The sequence below is a fragment of the Poecilia mexicana genome, unplaced genomic scaffold (assembly GCF_051168715.1).
Source record: "Poecilia mexicana isolate PSO_F unplaced genomic scaffold, ASM5116871v1 scaffold_15, whole genome shotgun sequence".
Taxonomy (NCBI): domain Eukaryota; kingdom Metazoa; phylum Chordata; class Actinopteri; order Cyprinodontiformes; family Poeciliidae; genus Poecilia; species Poecilia mexicana.
In genome coordinates, this window is record NW_028263384.1 from 27,314,137 (window position 1) to 27,336,815 (window position 22,679).

Genomic DNA, 22,679 nt, shown 5'->3' on the forward strand with positions numbered 1-22,679 from the left:
TTTTGAATAAAAACAGTCAAGTCGATTTCTTCTTTTTGTTTACCCACTTCTGCTTTCTGTGTCCTCATCTAAATGCCCATTTTATGTGGCAGCACACAAACAATGGTTTTGTTGTTTTTAAAAAATGCTGATAAAAATTTTCTCTTCTTTTCTGTGTATGTTAAATGTGTGCCTCATGCATGTGTAGTGTTTTGTATTATGCATGAATGTCATATCACAGGGTGTAAAACTGAAATGATCCAATAAATAACTTAATACACAAAGCAAAAACAAACATTGAAATTGATAAAAAACATAAGAATTACATCTTTTAATTGACTTTCAAAATGTCAAGACTCGTTCAAGTAAAAAAAAATGAGTTTGACATTTAAAACAGTCAAACAAACACGTTTTTCATACTTTCATTGCTTTCTCTTTGATTGCTAATCTGTACCTGTTTGTCTAAACATGGCCATGTTTTCTTTTCCTCTTCATTCTTCCATGGTAAACTTGAGCTGTTGCAACTTGTGTTTCCATCAAAAAACAAAACAAAGGAAATCTACAGCCAGCAGGAAAGTAACACTAAGCTTTAAAGGTCCAGAACATGTTCAGCTGGAATCACTCTCACAGTTTCAGTGTTTACAAAATCACATTTTGGATTCAAGATCTGTCTTTTATATTCCAGGTACAAAACTAACCGGATACTTTATTAGATTTATTAGGTACTTCTGTTCTTATTACCACATATCCACAAATGTTGAATCAACATGGAAGCAACTCAATGCCTTTAGGTATTTAGAAGTTGCGAAATGGACAAACATGAACCGACAGTTCATGTAGGTTCAACAAAACTGGAGAATAACAGATTGGAAAAAAGCTGCCTCATCCTGATGAGCCTCAATTTTAGCCGCCACATTTAAACAGACATGTTATGATTTGGCGTAAACAAAATGAAGGCAGGGATCCGCCCTGCCTTGCATAACCGGTTCAGGCTGGTGGTTGTGGTTTAATGGTGCAGGAGAAGTTTTCTTGGCACACTCTTAGTCTGTTTGTACCACGTGTCTCTGGTAATTGCAGGACTACAACCATCCACAGATACCTAAATTGTGCAAATACTCGAGATCCACCTTTAAAACAATTGTTACTCCGTATTTTCATAGTTAAACACCAAATATATGGTAATATGCATTAATACGCACAGTGGAAACCATCTTAGCAGTACTGCGGAAGCTGCTCTTTGGGAACAGCCAATCAGCTGCATATAGAAAATGAGGGAACTCCTGGATTGACTGGTTTGCAGACGCTAATTAATAGCATGTGAAGTAGCTTTGCTCCTTGGTATTTTAGCTTACCAAGCTCCATTTTCATTAGAATATTTTAGATTTGCTCCACACAGTAGTGTGTAAATAGGCAACAAACAAAAGCAATATTAGAAAAACATAGTAAATTTTGGGTATTTAACATACCTGTTCCCTAAATGTCTGTGACTTTAATGCATTTGGTATTTTCTTTTGGTGTTTTGTTTTTGGTATGCATTGATTTTAGTAGGGAGCCAGCACACTATAACTAGGATTAATGAACTCTGAAATGTAAAAGGTAAGTTTACAACTTTTATCCTTGTTTCTTGTGTTAGAAAAGATTTGTCTGTCAATTTTCAGAAAATGTCACCTTCTATAGCCATGTTTCTACTGATCATATTATGGTGCAATTTAACATTTTGAAAACAAATTGAAAATTAATTTTAAAAAGACTAATGTTTTGATAAAAAGATTTAGAGCTAGGATGGGGTGGTTTTTTTGGTCTTATCAAAATTTGTTTATTTCACAAAATTGCAATGGAAACACTTTGTTCAGCATCACACAAGTCACACGATCAACAACAGGATGTTACTACTAACGGAAACCATGAAGAAGAAAGCAGGAAGTAGTCGTTTTTTTAGTGATTTATCGCATGAGCAAACTCTTTCATGTGTGATTTTAATGGCATTTTTTATTTAGTGGAAACACAGCAATTGTGAAACTGTGTTTTTTTTCAACATTAGCAAGGAATTGACAAAGTTTTGCGCACATTTGTAATGGAAACTCAGCTGCGTCTGTTAAGAAGAGACACATAATAAAGGAATAATAATAAGTTACAAGCAGTTTAAACTTGCTTTATCTGTTGTGTGGAAGTTTCTTCATCCAGAAACTGTTTGCTAATTTCTCTGGTTTTCCGTCAAAGACCTTACTGACCCAAAAAGCAAAGTTCTTGGCCTTAAATCCATAAGATCATTACTCCTCATTGAAAAAACATGATCCTGGAAGAAATGACAGGTCATAGAGTTCAACTAGTTCCATTGTAGGTTCACGTCAACCATTTATTTCCATCTAAAGTACATTTTTTGTTAACTTCTTCATATGCTTGGGCGTCATTTTTGCGTTCTCTCTTATGGTTTCCACATGTAGCAGTCAGATGGTACCATCATCAGATGGAACGGGATGATGATGAGTGTGATAAAGGAAAGTAAACAAAGCTGAAGGAGCTTTGTCTGGGAGTGCGTAGATGTTATGCTAAGACCTGTTCTCATATTTCTGCCCTGATCTCGCCTGCAGCAGTAATTGTCTTGATTCAGTGATGCAGATCTGTGTGGTCTTCTCAGATTGAGCTATCATATCTACCACCAAGACTTTCATTTGCCGTTTAATTAAAATAAACTTGTCATGGGAGCAGTTTATTTACGTGTTCAAGCTGTAGGAAATCTGCAACAGTGAGTTCGGATCTGTAGGTCCAAGGCCGACCCCCTACTGCTGCTAACCATGCAGCTATGTGCCAATAACTCCCATCTGTGTTTGGTTAGTGTTGAGTGCAGATGCACCATCTAGCTGTGTGATGGCTCCCAGGCCCAGCTGTTATGTATGGCAGCCTGTGGGCTATAATTATCATCATTAGTGTTTTTTCTTTCTTTCTTAGTGTTTTTTTTCCCTCTTCTTTTAAGCCTGGAGCGACTTCGCTGATTAAGTGTCGATCGACTCGCCACCGAAAGGAAGTGACGTAATTTCTGTCGGCCACACACCAGACAAACTTTCATGTCGTCTTTTGTTTGTGTTTTTTTTTTTAATCCAAAATGGATGAAATTTTAGGTTTTCCAGGAGGATGTTAGATGATAATGCGCTATTTAATTTTATAGAGAGATTATTCATTTGTAAACACAGTGGATGCGCGCGCAACTTGCCCGCAGAACGAGCCGCTGGTTGCCATGGTTATCAGTATTAATGTAGCAGTTTTCACATTAGCTAGCATGTTGCCAGTCAGTGGACATCTGTTTATCACAGCGTGATAAAATAAGTTATTCTACTAAACTGACATTAGTGAATGAGATGCGTTTTAAGGACCCGCGCATTAAATGCAGGTGAGTCAATAAATGACAAGAGAAAATGGCCCAAACGTCGGGTGTTGACTTTCTTTTTTTTCTTTTGCAATTTTGTTAAAATCATCAGCTCTCAGTGAGATTAGCGTACAAAAGAAAAGTAAACTTATTAATTAGTTTGTTCACGATCAGAGGGGAAAATGAAGATGTAGCTGCATCAATCAAGGCAGGTGATAAATTATGCCTTCAAAAATTAAAAATGCAGCGGATTGAACGGAAGACAGTGGAGGTGCAGAGATGGGTGTGCTAAAAATAAAACCTCTGATAGCTGCAGATGCCGCAATGGTGCGCCGGGTGAAAAGACGTGATTGGCGCTGGCTGCTAGTTGTAAATTATTTAATTAGCCTAATTGTAAATAGTTTAAATAATTAGAATAATGTATTTTTGTCGTTCTGAAAGTGACATGCGCAGTAGAGTGACTGCTGACGCAACATGACGTCGACTGACGTTGCTGGAACTGCAACTTCTGTTCAGGTGAGACTTATATTTTCTCTCCACACAGTAAAAGTCATGATTGTTAGGTATATTTAATACTTTAGGCCAAGGGTGTCCAATGTGTGGCACGAGGGCCTTGAAATGGTTTTGTTCGGCCCCTGACCAGAAGTCATGAGTGGTAAAAATTTGTTGGCCACACTTTTGTTGTCAAACATTTTTGGCAACAAAATTTTAGGCCAAATTTTTATTCCAAAACAGAAAGTTTGAAAAATGTCAGATTTTTAAAATATATTTTGGATCTTTAATGACACTGCAAAAACACAACATCTTACCAAGTATTTATAGGTTTTAGTACACTTGAAATGAGGCAGACTCTTTCAATTACAACAACACATTTTTCCCTGTTATGAGTGAAATAATCTAGTGCTTTTTCACCAATATTAAAATTAATGACTTAAAAAGCTCCTATATATTTGAATGGAAATTTATTTGTGAGTTAGTTTTGTCTTATTTCATAATAATATTGAATTTCTCTTTGGGATTAATAAAGTATTTTTGAATTTGAATGGAAGATATTTACTCTAGAAACTACAAAAATACTTGGTATGATTTTGTGTTTTTGCAGTGTAAAAATATTTAATTAATAAAAACATATTTGTTTAGCAAGTAAAGCTAAATAGGACAAAAAATGTTTTAAAAATATCAAACTAATTTTTGCATTTTTAATTTAGTAACCTATGTGTCTCGCCGGTAGTTTAAATTTAGTAGTTTTATGTCCTGTGTGCCTCTTTCAGAGGGAACAGTTTGAATTATTGCGGTTTTCTGGAGTTGATTTAAATATTATTTAATCTCTTTGTTCTGATTAGTGGAGAATAGAAACATTTAACAACATTTAAACCTGACACCCACGATCAATATCACAGTGTTTCACTGAGTTGACTTTCAAAAACATTGTTAAAATAAGTGGAAATATTTAATTAAGGGAAACTCTTATGCATGTTCAACACACACTTGCTTTACCCACAATTTAATTTTTATGCAATTAAAGATGCAGCCACAAGCAGCACAAATGGAGCTGGAGGCATGTATTTAAGAGCAATTATGAAGAAAAAGACGCAACTGCAAATCAGTTATGGAAAAAAAAATCTGGCTATCAGCCACCAAAACAAACCGCTTTGGTGTGCCGTCTTACTCCTTGTTTAAAAATATTTATAATTAAAGATTTAAAAGCAGAGATGCCAACCAGTGTGGTGCTGACGAGTGATTTTATAAATAAAAACTCAAAGGTTGGAGTTATTTAAATTCTCAGTTGCAACATAAGAGAAATTAAATTTTTACACAACTTTCTCAGAGATTTCAGATTTTTGGGGGAGTTGGAAATCGATTCACTGCACAGTGAATCGATTTCAAAATAACAAAATCTTTGCCTGATTTTGTTATTTTTTGCTATGTCTATCAATTATTGTCATTTTGGTCCTTAAAATACCAAAATTTCCACCTAACTTTATATTTTGGTCCATCTGATGATGTCATTTTAAAATAGTAATTGATCAGTTACTCAGTACTTGAGTAGATGTTTTACCAAATACTGTTTTACTCTTAGGTAATTTATTAGATGGTCACTTTTTACTTTTACTTCAGTAAAAATATGTACTGCTCATCATATTTTGCTTGCTTTACCTGCCAAATATACTTAAAATCTCTTCAGCAGCCTGGCTATTTTACCACAAACACACAGAAAAATTACAGAAGAATCAGAAGATTTGTAGTCATCCGCTTTTCATTTATGACTCCTCAGTCGGATGTGTGGCGTATCCTATGAATCAGAGCTTTAGCTGCACATGGATGCACTCGCTTCCAAGAAAGTGATTCTGGGTCCCATAACTTTGAGGAAACGTGAAACTCCTCAAGTTCTGCAGCTTCTTTTGTCTCTCCACAGAGACTTCAGGCTCTCATTTGTCAAGCAGGAAAAATAAAAAATCCACGAGGAGAATCATCATCCTGGTTCGTGATCTTGTTTGTATCACAGCCTCCATTTCTCGTGGCCCTTAGGGAGCCGCAGTGAAAGTAACGTCCTCCGTGGTACGTCTGCTGCGTCCAGATAAATGTCAGGAATAACGGAAAGCGCGTGGAGCCCTGGGAGAGCGATTTACACTCTTGGAGAGACCAAGGACCAAGATCCATAAAAGCTGCTATCTGAGAGAATGAGCCAAGATGGATCTGGCTGAACTTATCCAGAAAGAGACAACAACTCTTTCTTGGTGTCTCAATTCGAAATGGTTCACATGTGCGAACACACAAACATACACACTCATAAAATCACTTTTTACACTTTTTAAAATTCTTTTTTTTTATCATCCGAATGCAGGAAATGAGCTGAGATGGAAAACTGAAGAAAGCTGTGCTTTTAAGTTGATATTTTTAAATTGGGGGGAAAAAAATAATCCCAATTTCCTGGTGAATAGAGAATGAGTCTGATTTGAGGGGCGTGCACACACCTCCAAACTGCGCCCAGACACGGCTGTAGTGGTTGCTGGGAGACTAAAGTGTTTCTTGAGTTGCATTTTAAATGAAAAAAAAAAAATTATATTCTCCTGGTCAATAGAAAAGGAGCACAAGCTGAGAGGCACACACACAACTCCAAACTGCGTCCAGACTAAGCTGTGCTGGTTGCTGGGGGAATGAAGAAAACTGTGTTTTTTAAACCATGTTTAAAAAACAGTTTCTTGAAATCTGATTTATTTCCTGCAGATTAAATGCAGGAAAGAAATCAGAAGTAGTTTGAACTAAGAGCTGCGCACACACCTCCAAGCTGCGCCCAGACTGCGCGGTGGTCGTTCTTGGTAGAATAAAGTTTTTAATGCTGTGAATAAAATGAAAAAACAAAAAAACGGAGCCACAGTATTGTTATTACTTTTTGCATTCTCTGTATTTTGGCATGAGACCCAAGTGTTTTATCAGCTCCCATCGGGGGTTCATGTCCATCCATTGTGTCTGCTTTTGCTGTGTCATTGTAACGCAGATTTAAATGGCAATAGCAGTGTTGTGGTACTCGAAGTTGGTCTTGGTCTTAAGACTGGTCTTAAGACCATTTTTTGATGGTCTCGGTCTCGTCTCGGACTCGACCGCATTTGGTCTCGGTCTTGTCTCGGTCTCGGGCGCTGAGGACTCGGCATTTTATTTCAAGACCAGTCAAGACCGCAACTGTGAAAATATCACTAAACGTACAGCATACTGTCCAGTTTATTTGTTAACATTTTTGTTTTCAGTGGATGCAAAACGCACCGATTAAAATCCAATCAACTATGTGTTTCTGTTACTCCCCCCTCCCCTCCTCACCTTTTACTCTCCCTCCCCGTCCCCTCCCCACCTTTCACTCGCGTGGCGCTCCAGGACATGCGCAGTGGTTTCCTCTCGGCAAAAAATGTTTGTCTAATCGTCAGTAATATAATAGCGCTGCATAAATAGTAAGAAATCCGATGGCCACAGCTAACTCAGCAGCGCTTCGCTTTCACAGACGGTGGGGACAACGTCTAACTTTTTTCGTCACTTAGAAAAGTAGCTCAAAGAAGGTAAGCTCCGTTAACGTGATGTTATCAAAGCTAGCTGTACAGAGACACATAAGCATTGTGATGAAAAATGTTATCACTCACTGTGCTGAATTATTGTGCGGAGGTGTAGACTGACTTGTCGCATATATGGGACAACGCTATGTCCAAAAGTCTGCAATATAGTGAGGTGACATTCAGAAACAGTCGATTCTTCTCCACGGCTCTTTTCTTATTAGATAGGACTGGAGTGTCACTCACTGAGAGCCGTTGTTCTATCAGATAGCCATACGCTGTCAGGTTAGCATACATGCATTAAGAAATCCGACCGTCAGAGGAGTTGTCAGTTCACCATACGTAGCAAGTTATGACGAAAATAAGTCATTAAATTGTTTTCAATGATAACTATATAGATATACATGTGTTGTCATGGTTTCAAAGTGTATTTAAAGCAGGTCTGGCTGCTGCTGGAGTCAGCTACAACACACGCCCGTGTAAAACTCACTTAACCGCTAAGTCAGAATGCCATACAACTGTTAATAACAAAGTGTATGACGATCTACGTCATGATTCTATGTTGTTGATTAAATTAAATCTTATGGTAATGACGTGTCTGACAGATATAGCCGGTGTTCTATCACATAGCCATACGCTGTCAGAATAGCATACATGCAGTCAGTACCATGCCAGCGCATGCGCATTAAGAAGTCCGACTCTCAGTGTAGTTGTCAGTATACGCAACAAGTTATGACGAAAATAAGTAATTAAATTGTTTATAATATGACATAATGTGATAACTAGATGGATATACATGCGTTGTCGTGGTTTCAAAGTGTGTTTAAAGCAGGTCTGGCTGCAGCTGGATGCCATACAACTGTTAATAACTGTTAATAATGATCTACGTCATGATTCTATGTTGCTGATTAAATAAAATCATATGGTAATGACAGCGTATGCATATCTGAGCTAAGCGTACGACTATCTGACAACGTATGCTGATCTGACAGAACACCGTGAGTTTGTGCTAAGCGTATGACGATCTGACCTGACAGAACACCCGTTCTTTGTTCTTGTAATGCTCTGTGTACACTGCATCATTATTTTATTTTATTATGTATGTTAATATTTAAATTAACAAATAACTAAAACACAAAAATGAAAGAGCACGCAGAGCATGCACATTGCTCTTTGATTGTTTTTGTTCAAAGTGGCAGCTGTAATGTCTGCCATGGTGTCAGACTACCTGGCTTCATGTACTGGGATAGAGAGTGAAAACAGTCACGATGAGCGCCTTCTGTTTGGTTACTTCTTGCTTGTTGCTCCTTGGTCAGTGTTCATAGTTGAGCGTTATTTACCATCAGGGCATTGCCTCAATTGCTATGTTTAATGGTGCAGACAGTGGTGGTGGTTTCTTATATGAGCAATATGGGCAAATGCCCAGGGCGTTATGTTTTTAGGGATGGCACAAGACCATCACACTTTTTAGCACATAAATGGAATATTTAATATTGGTAAAATGTATTAAGTATTTAATATCTAGGTGTTTTATGGTAATATGGATCTTTCAGATTATTTTGAGAAGCAATTTCGATCATATTTTACATTTTATTGTGTCATGTAGCGCGGGCCGCTGGTCTTGGTCTTGACTCAGTCTCGACTCCCCTCGGTCTTGGTCTTGACTTGGTCTCGGACCCCAAAAGTCTTGGTCTTGTCTCGGTCTCGATACACTCTGGTCTTGGTCTTGTCTTGGTCTCGGGTTAGGTGGTCTTGAACACAACACTGGGCAATAGTATAAATAGCAGCGTGATGACCTTTGATAGAGGAAGCGGGTTGTCTGATCGTGCGCCAGCACCACAGCTGTGTACTCTACCTGAGCAGCAAGCGTCACGTTGCTCTGCAAGGTGTTTGACTGAACGTGAAGGTTCTTTTAAAACGTTTCACCCTCCTTTACTACCACAAACCTTAACGTAGTGATCCAGAACTATGTTGTTGAATGAAAAATGATCCAATATAGATCTGAAAATAGTCGCATCCATTTATATTCTGTCTCATTTTCATAAATAAAATCAAAAATATTTTCAAGACAGTGAAACAGGCCAACTTTAGGGGAAGCAAACCTATGATGCTTGTAGAAATAACAAGAACAGAACTCTGCATTTAGCATTTGACAATAACAGACATCAATTATGTTAATTAAAGGGGACCTATTATGCAAATTCACATTTTGCATGTTTTTGTATCTGTACTGCTTCTAAAAAAATCTCTCAGCCATTTTTTGGCAATAACGTAATGTTTTTTGATGACTGGAAAATGACCCATTTCAAAAACCTTCAGAATATAATGTCACAAATCAGCAGGCTCAGCCCGTTACCTAGCAACCCCAGCAGCGTTCCCCCCGTTACCTAGCAACCTAAGTTGAGCTCCAGCACTTCTGGTCAGCTGGTTTTATCGGTTTATGCACTGTACAATGGCTGCTGGAAAAGACAAGTGTTTTGTTGTTGACTTACCATCCAGAAACCACTTGGTGCATTTTTGTTGCCTGTACAGGAGGCCCTATTTCTGCTTTTCAAAGATGTATGGTTGAGTAATTGTGCATCTGTTTGCAGCCATTTTCACGTGTGAGTGTAAACGTTGAGTCGGGGGGCGTGGCCAACAGCAGCAGTAAATAATTCCTTAATATTGATGAAAAAGTTAATATTCCATTGGCAGATTAAGCTATTCTTTCCGTGTTATGAGTGAAGTAATTTCACTCATAACAAGGACGTTTTCATCAATATTAAGGAATCACTTACTTTAAACAAGTTTCTTTTAAGTTAATTTGCCTTATTTCAAGTATACTAAGATATTTGCACTGGAAACTAAACCAAAGATGCATGTTAAAATTTCGTGTTTTTGCAGTGTAGGCAGAACTGACCAGACTAAAATCTCATTACCACAGAATGATTTTGAACAAAAAATGAAATGAAAATGTTTCTCATGTCCCATAGAGCTATAATAACCTGTTCAAGGAAGCATAATAAGTCACCTGTAAAACAAAAAGGCAACAAAAAACTTTTATGGCGCAGTCTTGCATTCGCAGCTTGTAAAACTTCATATTCCTGCAGCGTCTCTTTATTTCATTTCATACCCCCGTCCTCTGCAGGCAAAAAGCCCAAAACCCACACCCGCCTGTTTGCGCGCGCGCGTGTGTGTGTGTGTGTGTGTTCGTGCTGTACGCTGTTTGGATCTGTCGGCGCCCAGCCTATCGCTCCCTGTGGGCACATGAAGGTCGGCATGGCGGCTGGGGGCTGGGAGCCGCTGACATGGCCGCCCGGTTCAAAGAGATCGCGCAGGAGATGCAGTGAGAGGGGGAACACAGCAGCCATTATGCTCACCTTGGCTGAGCCTGGGAAAACTCTGCAGCCCCGTTGCCCCCCTGTCCTCGCCTGTGGTTACAGGCAAGGAAGCAAGTGGACTTACAGGTGCTGCGTAGCACTCCTCAGGCTTTGGATACGCCAAAGTCTGCCACAAGTGGAGAAAAAAAACCCTTACAATATTCGGTGTTTTTCAGTGAGCGCTAAGAGCTGAAAGATGGGAAAGAGTGATGTGTAGTGTGTGAAAATACCTCAAACCAACCACAAAAATATTTTAAGAAGTGATCCTGATTTTCCCTTTAGTGCCCAAGTAGAAAAGTTATAGTGTGGACATATAGCCTCTTGGCTTTACCCATGCAGTGCATAAAATGCAAAGTATTGCAACTTATTGCACCACAAAGAAAGTATTATTCAGATTTAATAGGCCTTGTTTGATTATTTTTCCACATTAAGGGGTTTTTCTGACGAGGAGTCCAGAGAGCCTTTCAAGTCAAGTCAAGTTTATTTGACTTTTTTCAGCCACAAAGTGCTTTACATGAGAAAAACAAAATACCGTAACCAGTCATAAAACAAGCAGTTTGATCAAATAATCAGAATCATCAAGATTAATCAACATCAAATATATCAATCAGTTTTCCAGGTATTACTCTAAACAGGCGGAATTTTAGCTTTTATTTGAAGGAACTCAGTGTTTCGGATGTTTTGCAGTTTTTTGGAAGTTTGTTCTAGATTAGTGGAGAATAGAATGTCTGGTTCTGGTTCTGGAGAGAGTAGACTTTTGGAAGGTTGGTACAACAACAGCAGATCTTTAATGTGTTCATTGATTTATAAACTAGCTGCAGCTTTCTGATTGATTTCTTTAGGGAGACCGGTTTTGGTAATCAATACGACCAAATGGACAAGTTTCTCTATTTCTTGATGGGACATCGGTCCTTAAATCCTGGAAATGTTCTTCAGGTGACAGAAGGCCGACTTTGTAACTGTCTTTATGTGGCTCTGAATGTTCAGGTCTGAGTCCGTCTCTGGTTTCTAGCTGTAGCTGTAGCTCACTCCGAATCGTTCCTCCTTAGGTCCAAAGATAATAGCTTCAGTTTTGTTTTTGTTCAGCCACATAAAGTTATGGCGCCTCCATGCATTGATTTGTTCCAAGCTTCTGTTCAGTGCTTGGATGGGTTCAGAGTTACCTGGTGACGTCGTAACGTAGAGCTGCTACTTTTATGTCTTCCCAATATTTCTGGATTAGAGAGCCGTCCCAGAAGATGTATGAGTAATCTGCTGTTGTGCCACAATTTCTCCAACAAAGTGCTGTTTTATTTTTATTAAAGTTGCACATAACCTGGGAGGTTATAAAGTGTCTTAATGTTTCTCTTCACTCAAATTTCTTCCTCTAGTTACTGTTAATAGTGCAGTATGTTACTGTAAAATCTTTCGAATGTGAATACAAGCATAAAAATGTGCATGGTTACCCCTCAGCTTGTATGGTTTGTAGTTTTTCTCAGTAGCCACTTCAATTTCTGGAAAACAAACATTTTTCAACATAGCCACAGTTTTTTAGCCATGAACTGTTGACCAATTTCATTATTTAGATGAAAAACATCATGTCTTTAAAGTAATAATATGCAGCAAAACCTTTCACATGAGAATGGAAAGGCCCAGATGTTCCCAGAGAGTAGATTTCTAAAGCAAGAAACATTAGTCACTGAAAAAAATTCAAGATGGCCGCCATGACCAAAAAAAATGCACACATATATTCTCCATTAAAACCATGACAGCCATTTTGAAAAATCTCCACCAGATAAAGAATTAAAAAAAATACAGGATCATAAAGATATATAGGATTTTTACAATTCAAAGTATGTAGGTTATAATTTGACACCAAACACATTAATAGATTTAGAGCAACAACCATGGTGGCCAACTTGAAAAATCAAAAACTTATCAGTAAATATGATTTCAATGGGTAAAAAAAATTATGATTTGACACCAAAAGTATCCATCTGTGATAAATCCTGCGAATTTTAGGTGACCATGGCAGTCATCTTGAATTTTTTCAGGGGCTAAAGTTTGTTTTCAGAAGCCTAGCCTCTGTGAACATCTGGTCAAGTTAAATTCTCCTATTCTCATGTGAAAGGTTTTGATCTGCTGCACTATAAAACATTTATAACATGTCACACACTTTTCTACGAGCTACAGTCTTCTTTTGTCATCATCATCTTCCCTTTTATGAACTTCTTCCCCTTCGTTCCTGAAACTCTGGCACATCCTTTAGCATGGCACGGCTTCATTTTCCATTGGCGCCCCAACGCGCTCCGGCTGGTTTTATTCCAAGGGCTCTTTACGTAGCACCACTTTTCTCTACCTTATAAACAGGCTGGCTATCACCTCCGATTCTTCATGCTGAGTGTTTAAAGAGCCTGGTGTACCTGCGCTCACACCTGGCTGTAAATAGTCTTCCACTTACAGCTCAGAGCCACCCGCCCCCCGTCACTCAGTAAATCGCCAGGATTTTTACTTTCCCCATATGTTTCTATCATATTTTTTTATTGCACCGCTCATAGGGCAGACTATGATAACACTTGTTGCCGGAGTGGGTTTGGGTGTACATTGGCAGGGCTAGGCAGGTGCCATTAAGCGGGCCCTTGCTGTTTTATTAATAGCGGTTTATGTTTCGATGCAGGCGGCTATGAATGTGGCCATTCAGCGAAGGAAGGGTAGGAGTGCACACCAAAGGTGGCTCTGTGTGCGTGTGTTTCGCAGGGGCTGGCTAGATTCGGCTGGTACTCCGCGCCAGTGTCTGATGTTAGCGATCCAGGGGGTTTCAGTTATTTGTTTTTGCTGGTGTTTCAGCGAGAGGAGAGGCTGACATCACTTCTTCCAGCACTGAGGGGGTTGTTAATGTTGCCATTCTCAGCTTAAAGGAGCGAGGGTTATGGCAGGCGAGGGGCTTTGACTCATAGAGGCTCTTTCCTTTCCTACTGTACAGACACAGCGAAGGATTCTCACACGTACGTAATTATGAAAGAGCATCAACGCGACACGCACCATCTGATCATTTCCAGCTTAATTACTGAGCAAAGGGCTGCAAAGCCACCAATTTCAGCCAATGCATCGACTGTGAATATGCCGAGCTTAATAAAATAACGCTGTGGGTTGGAGGGGTATGGTTGCGTGTGTGTGCAGCACAAGCAGGCACTTGCATGCCAGGCTCGGGGCTTTAAACACATCAGGCTGCATGCTAAAAGAACATGCGTTCAGGGGAAATTTATGGAGCCTGACAGCGCCGTGCGAGCGAAGGGTTTTCACCGAACAACGTTTGGAGAGGTGCAATCTGGTATTTATTTGAACGGCCGCACTCACATGTGCGTCTCAGCGTTTGGTGCTCGGAAAATAGCTGATGGGAAATTTGTGTTCCTCAGGACTTTATCCAACGATTGAAACCAAACAGAAATGATGAACAGACAGAACCAAGAAGTCCTACATGGTCCTAATATAAATACTCAGCCTGGCTAAATTACTGACATTAGAGCAGTTTTCATTGGAGGGAGCGAAATACATTTATTTTAACAATACTAAACAACTTCATGCTACGAGGAAAGAGAATATTTATTGGTTTAAATCTGGAATTTCAATTAATCAAACTTAGTTTCGAAGTAATTTTGGTTGCATAAGATCCAGAAATGCAAACCTCTATAAGTGGAATCAGTGTAAAATTTATGAACAATAATACAACAACAGATTGGCACAGACTTTCAGGAACCAACAGTAAGTTTCGGAAAAGTATCCTATAAGTTTGCTGAAAGTAAAACCTAAAACTAGAGACTAACTGACTACTTTGTAAAATTTTCAGGCTCGTCTCTCTGAACCTACAAGTGACTTTCCAGAGCATGGCGTTTACTTTCCCAGATCTTACAGATTACTTCTCTGAACCAGTAACTTACTTCCCTGAACTTTACAGGGTTCTGTCTGGGACTCGCATATATCAGTTATTCCTGAATCCTCTCAATTCTTGGTGCTTTGCAAAGGTTTTGGAAAATAACCTGTAACCCTCTAGAAAGTAAGTTATAGAGAGTAGCATGGAAGTTGTAGAAAGTAACTAAGTAATTAGGCGGCTCTCCTCTGGCCTCTCCACCTAATAATTCATCAATGTTCCCAAAAATACTTTGTAAGCAACTTGTAAGTTCTGAGAAAGTAACCTGTACTTTTTTTAAAAGTAACTTTTAAGTTACTCGCTGAAACAAAAAAAAAATGTCTGAGAACTGATAAACTGAGAAATAATAAAAGAAACCCATTTTGGTTTAATTACTTGGCGCCGTTGCATCTCTCTCACAATCTAAATTTACGTCTCTGCGGTTTCCGCTGTACTTTTCCACAAACGCAGGTGGCCCATCTCTGTAATATTGTTCACTGTGGGAAATGCACAATTGCCTGGAAGATGTTGATACAGCATGTTCTGCTGTACCAAGGACTAAAAACTTTCAGTCACTATCTACTGTCAGGAGTAAACACTGGCGCTGTTTAGATCAGGTTTTCTGTCAGATCAAGGTCTGATGCTAACCCAGTTATCATCATAACCCAACCTGGAAATTCATGTTTACTCTCACAGGGATGTATCGTCAATGTTGATTTTACCAAACTTCAGAAAACAACATGGATGACTTTTTTTTTTTAATGGGCTGTGATTTCTTTCACCCCAAAATCAACCTGAAACCTTCGACACGTGATTGGAAAGTCAAGAGACTCCATTAGATTTGGTGATAATCTATCTCCTGACACTCAGAAAGCTACATGGCATGAAAGCAAAGATATTCCTAGAATGATGGCTGATGATGTTGCATTGCATTCGCAGCTGCCGCCACGGACGCTGATTGCTGTTTGTGCCATTTATTTCTGTCAGTGTTGAGTCTAGTGTAGGTGTTGGTTGTTTCACGTGGAATGAAAACATTTCCTCTTCCTTTCCATTTCACTCTGGAATGAAAACAGAGTTCACACCTCCCACCCTGCCCTCCGCCTTCTGTCTGTCTGGCCATCTCCCTGGATGTGTGTGTATATACTCTGTGCTTAGGGTGGAGATTAGGACTGGTATTAATGGGATGCTACTTGCTGACTGTCCCCCTTTGTCCCCCTCACATTCCTCTCTCCCAAACATACACACTCACATATGCAGCCTCATCTGACCCCTCTCTATCCTACCCAACTTGAACACACAGGCATATGCAATTGTGCACTCTCCCATTTGGCATTGCTTCCCTCCCTCATCCTTCTCTCTCTGCTCAGAGCCTTTGGACATCAGAGCTGGCCTCCACAATCCCTGCTAGCAAGTATTCAGATATGCTAAACCAACAGACAGCCAGGTCTATTGTCATGAAGCCTGAGCTGGAGTGTGCATGTTGGTTTGGCCTGGACGGTAGGTTGGGATAAGATTTTGGCGCTGCTAAATCCCCTCTAATCCCTGAAAAGCAGATGTAAAGCCGATGCCAGGAGCACCTTCAGCAGTCCACCCTCTTTCACCTGCTTTTGTGCACACTGTGTTATGATTGGCACCTGAGCTCTGTGATATTACCAGCAGTGTCTTTTCCTACCAAAGTGACAAGCCTTCCTACACCCAACTGCCAGGAAAAGTAATAGCATTTTCCTGAAAAAAACTAAATTTTAAGATATTAAATGCAAATATCTGAATCTCTAGGAATAAAAGAAGATTTCATTTGCTTTTGTTCTGCTTTAGTGTTTGAAACGATCAAGGAAAACTGGAAAGGTTGAAACCAGTTTACGCAAGATGCACCTCCAAGCTTGCAAGAGATGAAGTAAGTGATGAAGTGGGGGAACATTGAGCCAAGCTGGTTTCTTGTCTGTAGCACAGCCATGTGGCACCAACCAACAAACTAGCCAACTTCCCAATCAACCGACCAACCAACCAACCAACCAACCAACCAACCAACCAACCAACCAACCAACCAACCAACCAACCAACCAACAAACTAGCCAACTTCCCAATCAACCAACCAACCAACCAACCAACCAACAAACTAACTAACCTACTAGTAACCTCTCAACCAACAAATTAACTAAACTACTAGTAACCAACCAACCAACCAACCAACTTCCCAATTCCCACCAATCACTTTATTACAGATATTCACAATCTCAGCTTCTTATGTGTACAAAGCAAACCTAAGCAGATTCATTCTTTCCATAGACTTAGTAAAGTAAAATTCACCAAACTTCATGAACAGATTTTTTTTATGACCTTGACACTGAAGAAGAAAACGTTTGTTGAAACCCATTTGTGGGTTATTAATGTTTAGAGAGACAGTCTACGACTTCAAGCTGCCAAAGTCTGGAGCTTCTCGCTGGCTCCAACCTCAAAATCCAATATGGCTGCTTTGCATATAAAACTCAGTGATAACTGGAGCAAAAACTATTTATTTGCTCTTCTCATGCATCAGATCCCGTTAAAATTTTCACATGTACGGTGTGCTTCATTGCAGTTAATTTGTTTGTTTTTGCCTTGCAAACAACACCAAAACTTTCCCTGAGTACCACTATGGCAGCCCAAATATCAGCAGTGGTACCTCCATCACAGACCATGGATGTAAATTAAAGACTGCTGTTGCTGTTCCCAGAAGCAGTTATTAACAATTATGGTAGTGTTGAGGTTTTTAAGGGCCTTAAGGTAAAAAAATGGTCCCTTTGTACGTTTTTGTATCCCAAAGCCCTCTCTCATCTGCTAATGTAGATTCTCATGGGCCCACAATAAAACCCCCCCAATAAAATCAGTGATTTACATAATAGCAACTGCTGAATGTTGCAGAACCTTTTAGCAAGCCTCCAGTTTGGCAAAAAACAACTTAAAAAGTTTGCGCAAGTGTTCACATAGTCTTCCTGGTGATCTTATCTGGTAATCGTGGTGCTTTCTGGCGCAAAGGTTTCAAATATCAGAGTTTGTAACCGCTTCTGCTGGCGTTTCAGATCTCTCAGACTTTCTGTTGGCTCTTTTAAAACTTGAAACGCTCCCATGCTGCTTGCATCGCATTAACCTCCAGTTCCTGAGCTATTTTCTGTGAGTAGTTCAGAGGAAAGAGTTAAACCGTGGGGGTGTAAGTGTAACACATACTGCCCCTGCAAATCGACTTTAAACAGGGGAAAGAAAGTCAGAACACGGCAAACGGTTTTGATTTATGGGAGCAGAAACACATTTGATATTCATTTCCGCAGCTGCGGCCAGCTAAAGAAACAGCCCACAAATAGACCCATACTGACAATGGTGCAGTGTAGCCCTCCAGTGTGTTTGTGTGTCTCTCCGAGCCTGCGTGCGTCACTCCTATTTTAGGAATGTTTTGGGGCTCTTTCAGTCGATTTCGCCGCAGATGTTTCTGATTCGCCAAACACACATAATAAGTAATTATTGAAAACACCTTTCGGTTGCCCGGGGTTTGTGTGCTGCTTCGTTTTGTGTAATCGAAGCTGCGGTTTCTCAAAGAGGCACAGGATCCAAGAGTTTATTGAAAGCCAAGAAAATGATCCCACAGTCAGAGTTTCCTCAGAGAAGAAGAGAGAAAAGGGAGCTTAAAGAAAATATTCCCCATCCCACCTCAGTGAAAAGACGCAAAGTGGGAGAAGAGGGAAGGGATAGCAGCCATTTTATCCAATCAGTTGGGAAGAAATGAAGAGATTAGCTTGTCAAACCATTTTGAAGGGAGCATTTGCTGTGAAAAAATACGCTGCAGAATCACAAAAACTTACCAAGTATTTCTACAAATATCCCGGTATACTTGAAATAAAACAACATTTGCTCATAGGTAACTTTTCACCTATAAGAGCTTGTTTTGAGTAAATAATTCCTTAGCATTGGTGAGAAAGTGCTACTTTCATTGGCAGATAATTTGACTTATAACAAACGTTTTTCCTGTGTTTAAAGTGAAATGATCTGCCAATGGAACCAGTAGCTTTTCATCAAAATTAAGGAATTATTGACTATCTTGCTGAAAAGTTACTTATAATAATTTTTATCTTATTTCATGTGTACTAAGATATGTCCACTAGAAACTAGACCTAAAGTACTTGGTAAGATTTTGTGTTTTTGCCCCTTTTTTATGTTTTGACTTTCTATGTCACACTTAAATGTTCCAGATCATCAAACAGATGATAGGATCAGACAAAATTAACCTCAGTAAACACATAATTCAGTTTTCAGATGATGATTTTGTCTAATAGAAGAAATAAAAACCCCATCTAGGCTCAGTTAATTTTTATTAGTAACAACCAGATCTGATTACTCTCAGTCCTGTATAATCAAATCACTTTAAATAGAATCTGTTGGCTGAAATATTTAACAAACCAACACATGGAGCTTCAGGACATCTGGTTGGAAAAGGAAACGCAAAACAATCCATACATGTGAATCTTTGCATTTATTTGCTAAGACTGGTTGTTTGTTTGTTCATGCAATTGCTGTATTGTTCTGTATACCTTATTTGTTTGTTTGTTATATTCTTACCAATTGCCAAATACAGTTTTTTAGGAGAAAAAAGAGAGAACGAGAACAGGAAGTGGAACTTCTGAATAAACAGTTTCCATTCACTTCAAAATAAGAGCATGAATATAAATGTCAACGTAGATGTCAAACCTTTTTATCTGAAAGTCTGCAAAACAGGCAAATAAACTGTTGCTTTTATTTAATAAACGTTAATAAAACATTAGCAAAAGTTAGCAAAACGCTAAAGCGCTACCTAAAAGATTAGCTCCCCTAATTTAGGGGTTTGAATGTGTATGTGAATGGCAAACAGACAGGAGACTGCTCCAAAAGCAGGAAGTGGACTGCAATGCAGGGCATTCTGGGTAAAAACAACCAAAAAAAACCCGCTTGAGCTTAGCGCTAGCTAGAGAAATGGCTTGTGGTATTTCACCAAAGAAATCCTACAACCGTGAAAATCTGACGCCACTCCATTTTGTTTATATTTTGTGAAGAAGGAAGTTGCGCTCATGTCTTCTTCTGAGGTTTTTGTGTTGTTTACTTAAGTAGTTCTTGGTGCAGTGCTGCCACAGGTGAGGAGGGGAACAGACTGTTCAATTAGTTTGGATAGTTTGACAAAGTGCAGTGTGAAAGCAAAGTGAACCGGAAAATGTAACAAATGTTGCAATTTTGGTCCCCAGTCAGACAAAGTGGAGACAGAAATCTGTATTTTTCCAAAAATACAGATTTCTAAGTTAAAGTGAAGTAAAGGAAACATTTTGCCGACACATCTCCATCTTCCAGTGTCTTAAGTGTTGCATTTTCACAAGCTAGCATGTCTACAAATTGGTGTCTGTGATTCTGTGTGGGCGTCTGACGGCCCGTTGTGTGTGTGGGTGTTTCAGTTCAGCGTGTGCATGTCGAAAACGGGACTGACGAGAGAAAAGGAGGGAGAGAAAGAGAGATCGGAGACGGGATGGGGGATGACAGGCTGGATCTGATTACGGGTTGGAATGGCTGGGAGGGTTTGTGGTACACTGCTTTCTCAATAGTACATTCCTGTGTGCAAGCCGAGGCAGGATCTGCAACTACAGGCCGGCCTCTGCCAGAGGGTTAGAAAAAAACAAAAAAGAAAAATGCCTCGTCAGAACAAGCAGCTCAGATTTACTGGGCCCTTGCTAGATAGCAGGATAGAAGATGAGTCACTCACATCCTGCGTTGGCCTCTGTGACACCAGAGCAGCGTTTTAACGGGCCTCCTGTGTTACACGAGCGCAGCCGTTATTTTCTGCAGCTCCCAGGCCTGAGGTTGGCGCGGCGGCGTTATTGTTGCTCTGTGTCAGATTTACATGCCCTCAGAAGCTGCCGACACTGAAAGGAGTGACCTTTAAAGAAGGAAGCTGAGTTTTTTCAGAGGCATACGGGTTCTCATCTGTGTGTGTGTGTGTGTGTGTGTGTGCCAGTGTGCCAGCAGGAAACGTCAGGCAACTGCACAAACCAGCGCTTTCAAAAGTCAAACAGATGTATGCCAGCGTGACTCCTCTGCTCCGGAAAATTCACAGACTCACCTGCTCGTCTGGGGGAAATGCGAAATGTCACCACCAGGTGCTCGGAGTTGCTTTACAAATTAGACCTTTAAGCGTCGACTGGCTACGTTGCGAAACATCGGTTTTTCCATTTGAGCCATCTGTTTCTTGGGTTAAAAGTCTGACTGGTTGTTTGTACTTGCCAGATTGTTTGCCTCCTTTCCCACCAGATTTGCAGATTTCTCTCTCCTTCTTTTACATGCGTTAAGCACATGTGTCAAACTCGAGACCCGAGGGCCAAATCCGGCCGGCCGCAGCTTTTTATGTGGCCCTCTAGACGTTTGGTGGCCAATATGGAGTTAGAAGTTTATCACAATATTTAGTACTGTTGTGATAACGATAAAAAATGACAATTAAAAAGTATGTATAGCTTTTTTTTAGGTAACTGCATCCCAAAACATTCCTGTTTTTAAATATACTGATATTTATTGTTGCTGTTGTGGAAAAGACAGGGGAGAAAATAATAAAAATGTATATATATTTTTTTACATTAACTGAAATTTATTGTGACAAAAAGAAGTAAAAATTATTAAAAGAAAATTTTCACGATAAATAATAAATGATACGGAAATTGCCTCACTTGATATTCATTTGTAGTTCGTGATCGATGTGGCGAGTAACAAAAACTCAGTTACTGCCATGCATAAGTGGGAATATTTGCAAAATGTCTTGCAAATATTTCAAAATTAGCACCACAAATTATGTGATTTAGATTACAAAAAATCAATGAGAAAAGAGACAAGACACAATAAAAAAATAAAATAAATGAAATTACAAGAATAAAGTCATAAAATTGTCAGAATAAAGTCAAAATAATACAAGAACAAATTCTTAATAATATGAAATATTTTTAAAATTAAGTCGTACAAGTAAATAAATCTAGATATTATGAGAATAAAGTCATAGTATCATGAGAATAGTCCTAATATTTTCTGAATGGAGTTGTACAACAAAATAAGTAATAATATTATGAGAATAAAGTAAAAAACAATCCAAGAATAAAGTCATAATATTACAAAAATAAACTCAAACAAGAGTAAAGTTAAAAGAATACAAGAATAAAGAATAACAAAATGAGAATAAAATCAATATTTAAATAAAAGTCATAACAAAAAGAGAATAAAGTCGCAATAATATGACTATTCTCATAACGACTGTTCTCGTAATATGACTTTATTCTCATAATTTTTTTACTTTTTTTTACTACGGCCTTAATACCTCAATATTGTTTAATTTTCAAAAGTGCTTATTTAATTCACTTCTGTAAGTTTAATCAACACATTTTGACCAAAGTGACCTTAAAAAAACATGCATGATCTTAATGTGGCCCAAAATAAAAATGACTTTGACATCCTCTGCAACATAGCTCCTGCTTTAAGTTCAGCCTTTTAACATGAATCAGAGCATGAAGCAGTGTTTCCCAAACTGCAGGCCGATAAGGAGGCCTTCCTCCCCCATACCAGCGCCGGTCTCCTCCCCATGCCGTGCCAGGCAGCGAATGCTTGTGAGCATCAGGCACCTGGAGGTTAAGGGTCTCATTCAGGCCTTTGTTCCTTTATTTTACTCCTGCCACTGTCGCTGCTGATGGTAAACGGCTCCAAAAGGCTTCTCCTCCTCCTTGACCTGCAGTTTGATTTACAACTCCAAGGAAAACAACGTTAACTTGTCTGCATGCCCTGCCCACCTCTCCCTCTTTGTTCGTAGGTTGTTTACTATTCTCCGTATGGAAAATCCTTCAGGAATGTCGAGGAAGTGGGTGTTTCCTCCAGCAGCCTGATTCTTTTTTCTCTTTTTAATAAGGTTGGATGGAAGGGAACAAGAGATGCAGAGTCAGATTACCTGAGCTGGTGAGGCTCTTTTTAATTATTTTACACTCAGCATCATTTGAAAGGTTTTTGTGTAAAAAGTTAAGCCTCATTCCAGC

General features: G+C 39.3%; 1 long non-coding RNA gene across 1 annotated transcript in view; it reads left to right on the forward strand.

The window, feature by feature from the left end:
- The first annotated feature begins 2,323 nt into the window (after nucleotides 1-2,323).
- Nucleotides 2,324-22,679, forward strand: part of LOC106904327 (uncharacterized) — a 110,206-nt gene continuing 89,850 nt past the window's right edge. The window contains exons 1-2 of the long non-coding RNA XR_015765439.1: nucleotides 2,324-3,367; nucleotides 3,785-3,859. This is a non-coding gene — a long non-coding RNA (uncharacterized LOC106904327). The remainder of the gene's footprint in view (nucleotides 3,368-3,784; nucleotides 3,860-22,679) is intronic.